The sequence below is a fragment of the Chrysochloris asiatica genome, unplaced genomic scaffold (genome assembly GCF_000296735.1).
Source record: "Chrysochloris asiatica unplaced genomic scaffold, ChrAsi1.0 scaffold00208, whole genome shotgun sequence".
Lineage (NCBI taxonomy): Eukaryota > Metazoa > Chordata > Mammalia > Afrosoricida > Chrysochloridae > Chrysochloris > Chrysochloris asiatica.
Window position 1 is genome coordinate 2,120,896 of NW_006408726.1, and position 4,009 is coordinate 2,124,904.

Here is a 4,009-nt window from a genome sequence, read left to right on the forward strand (position 1 = left end):
AATAATATAAATCTACAAAACATTGCATAACATGGAATGGAATTAGTCAGTCACAAAAGGACAGAAAGGTTATGAGACCACTACTTTAGAAATAAAGAAAAGGTTTTCCTTCTATAATAAGAATTATCTGGTGGTTACCAGGGGTGAGAGGGAAGAGACAATTATCCACTGGTTTGTAGTGGATGGTCTTCCTTATTCACGGTCCAGCTTTCACATGCATATGAAGTTATTGAAAAATACCATGGCTTGGTTCAGGCTCACCTTAGTCCTCAAGCTTACATCTTTGCTCTTCAACATTTGAAAAAGGTCTTGTGCAGCACATTTTCCTAATGCAATATGTCATTTGATTTCTAGACTGCTGCTTCTGGGAGTGTTGATAGTTTATCCAAGAAGAATGAAGTCCTTGACAACTTCAATCTGTTCTCCATTGATAAGAATTTGTTTATTATAGTGACCCTCTATATAGTTTCCAAGGTTGCAAATCATTACAGGAGAAGAAAGTCTCATCTTTTTCCATACTGATATTATTGTTAGCAGCCAAGCTCATTATCATCTATATTATCAGAACTCTTTTAATTGGTGAATAAATGTTTACCATTTTTATTGCATTTTTAACTTTAGCACAGAATTCAAGATAGAGTAAGGAATACTTTTTTTCTTAAACATTATTGCATTACTATGCTATAAAATTTACACATGTCTATATTCCTGGTGTAGTGCTGGGGGATAATGCATTGGACTGCAAGGTCAATTTGAACAACAAAGTCAGTGGTTCTAACTCACCAATTGTTTCTTGAAAACCTTATACAGGGTTGGTGTGAGTTGGAACCAACTCAACAGCACTTAACAACAATAATCATATTGTATTATTGTGGTGGCTTGTGTGTTGCTATGATTGATACTGGAAACTATGTCACTAGCATTTCAAAAACCAGCCAGGTCACAGGTTTCAGTGACTAAGAACAGACTGAGAAGAAGGGCCCTTCTGAGGGATTAGCCAGTGAATACCTTATGAATAGCAGTGGGATATTGTTGGATATAGTGGTGGAAGATGAACCTCATGATGGAAGGCACTCAATGACTGAGGAAGTGCTGCCTCTGCAAATAGAGATGACCATAAAGATGTAGATATATTGATCCTTTCAAGACATTCATGTGCTGTAAAACACAAACAAAATTGAGAAGAAACTATTGTAAATCTACAATAATAGCCAGAACATGGAATGTTTGAAGTATGAATTTAGGAAAATTGGAAGTTGTCAAAAATGGAATAGGATGTATAAAGATTAATATCCTAAGCATTGTGAGCTGAAATGGACTGGTATTGGTCATTTTGATTGGGGCAATTACAATGCTTACTATACCAAGAATGACAAACTGAAGAGGAATGGCAAAGCTTTTATAAGCAAGAAGAACATTTCAAGATGAATTACAGTGTTGTCTATGATAGGAAAATATTTATATGTCTACAAGGAAAAGCTGTTAATACAACTATAATTCAAATTTATGAACCAACTACCAAAGACAACAATAAATAAATTGGAGAAATCTACCATTTTTTTCTGTTAGAAAATGATCAAATATGGACTCAAGATGCATGGATAATTAATGCTTATTGGAATGTAAAAGTTGCAAACAAAGAATAAAGATCAATAGCTAGAAAATATGGCCTTGGTGTTAGAAATGACTGTAGAGGGTGCATGATAGAATTTTGCAAAATCAACAATGTATTCATTGAAAATACCCTTTTTCAACAACATAAACTGAAACTATACACATGGACCTTGCCAGATTTAATACACAGGAATCTAATTGACAACATATGTGGAAAGAGATCATGGAGAAACTCAATATCATCAACAAAAAGAACAAGATTTGATTTTGGAATAGACCATCAATTGCTCATATGCAAATTCAGAATGAAGTTGAAGAAAATTAAAACAAGTCCAAGAGGACCAAAATACAGCCTTGAGTATATCTCACCTGATTTTACAGACTATCACAAGAAGAGATTTTATACCTTGAACACTAATGACTGAAGACCAGAGGAATTGTGAGATCAAGAACATCATACATATTGTTCTTGATCAACAATATAAAAAACTAAAAACATCATACATGAAGAAAGCAGAAGGTCATTTGAAAGACAGCTGAAAAAGAAAAGACCAAAATGGATGATATAAAAAACTCTGAATCTCACCCTTTAATATAGATTAGTTATGTTGTTTTTGTTGTTAGGTGCCATTGAGTTGGTACTGACCCATAGCAACATTACGCACATGGTCAATGGAAAAAATTGTAGACTTGAAAAGAAAATTTCAAAGGACATCTAGCGAAGACAAAGTAAAATATGATAATTAAATGTGCAAATACCTGACATTTTAAAACCAAAAAGGAAGTACACATTCAACTTGTTTCAAGCAGAAAGTTACTGGTTTTAAAAACACTATTTTTAAATGGAAACAACTTGACAAAAATTTGTCACAGAATTTTGATCCCAGTTAAAACAGAGTTCAGTGAGAAAAAAAAAAAAAAAAAAAAAAAAAAACAGCCTCAGATTGCAATATTGAAGAATTCTAGAGACAAAATATTGAATAATATAAGAAACATAAATAAATAAATAAATAAAAAAGATGGAGGGAATATACAGACTCACTGTACCAGAAAGAGTGTGCTTACATTCAACCATTTAAGAAGACAGCAAACGATGCTTATTGGAGGAAGAAACCTAGCCACATGAAAAATGTAAGTGAAAAACAAGAATCCACCAACTGATTGAATACCAACTGAAATGTTTCAACAAACTGATGGAATACTGGAAGCATTCACTTGTCTATGCAAAGAAATTTAGAAGTTAGCTACCTAGCCAAGTGATTGGAAGAGATCCATATTTTTGTATATTCCAAAGAAAGATGACCCTACACAATGCATAAATTATTGAACAATACCATTAATATTACATGCAAATATTGAGGAAGACAGTTGCAAACAGTTTGAAAAGAGTTGCAGCAGTGCAATAAAAGGGGAACTGCCCAAAATTCAAGCTGGATTCTGAAGAGGACATGGAATTAGGGATATTATTGTTGACGTTAGCTGGCTCTTAGCTGAAAGCAGAGAATACCAGAAAAATATTTACTTATATTTTATTGACTACACAAAGCCATTTAACTGTGTGATCATGACAAACTATTAATAATATTGAGAAGAATGAGAATTGCAGAGCACTGAATTGCACTTATAAGGGAACTGTATATAGACCAAGAGACAGGTATTTGAACGGAACAAGGGAATACTAAACAGTTTATAATAAGGAAAGGTATGTGCCAGAGTTATAACCTTTCACCATATTTATTCAATTGGATCTGTATGCTGAGAGAATAATAGAAGAAAGCTGGATTATATGAAGAAGAAGGTAGCATCAGGATTGGACAAAAGCTCATTAGCAACCTGCAATATGCAATTGAACAGACTTGTTTTCTAAAAATGAAGAGGACTTAAAGAACTTGGGCATGAAGATAAAAAATACAGTCTTCAGTATGAATTACAATACAATATATTTTTTCGGTTCTCAAAACGTGAACTATACCTGCATGGGTTGCTTGGGACCTAGTGGTGGAGCCAGCCATCTGCCTCCATGGCATACACCACTATTAACGAACAGTTGCAGAAGATGTATGAAGCAATAGACAACAGGGATTGAAGATCTTATGCAGAACTGGTATCTATTAAGCATCCCCATGTTGCAAACCCAGGGCTTCAATTGCCCTCTCTGGAAGAGAAGTACCAGCAAGTTTGGGAACCCCCTTATAATGAAATGTTTGCAGCTCACTTAAGGTATACATATACAATGGGAAAGTATGAGTTCGTAGTTGTTGTTGTTGTTGTCAGGTGCCATTGAGTCGGAACCGACTCATAGCGACCCCATGCATAGCATAACAAAACAATATCTGATCCTGGGCCAACCTCACTACCGCTGCCACTCTTGACACAATCAACGATGCCACCTGGC

At 34.6% G+C, this 4,009-nt stretch overlaps 1 pseudogene; it reads left to right on the plus strand.

Annotated features, from left to right (window-relative positions):
* Nucleotides 1-3,634: 3,634 nt before the first annotated feature.
* The window catches only part of LOC102831169, a 3,348-nt pseudogene continuing 2,973 nt past the window's right edge, over nucleotides 3,635-4,009 (plus strand).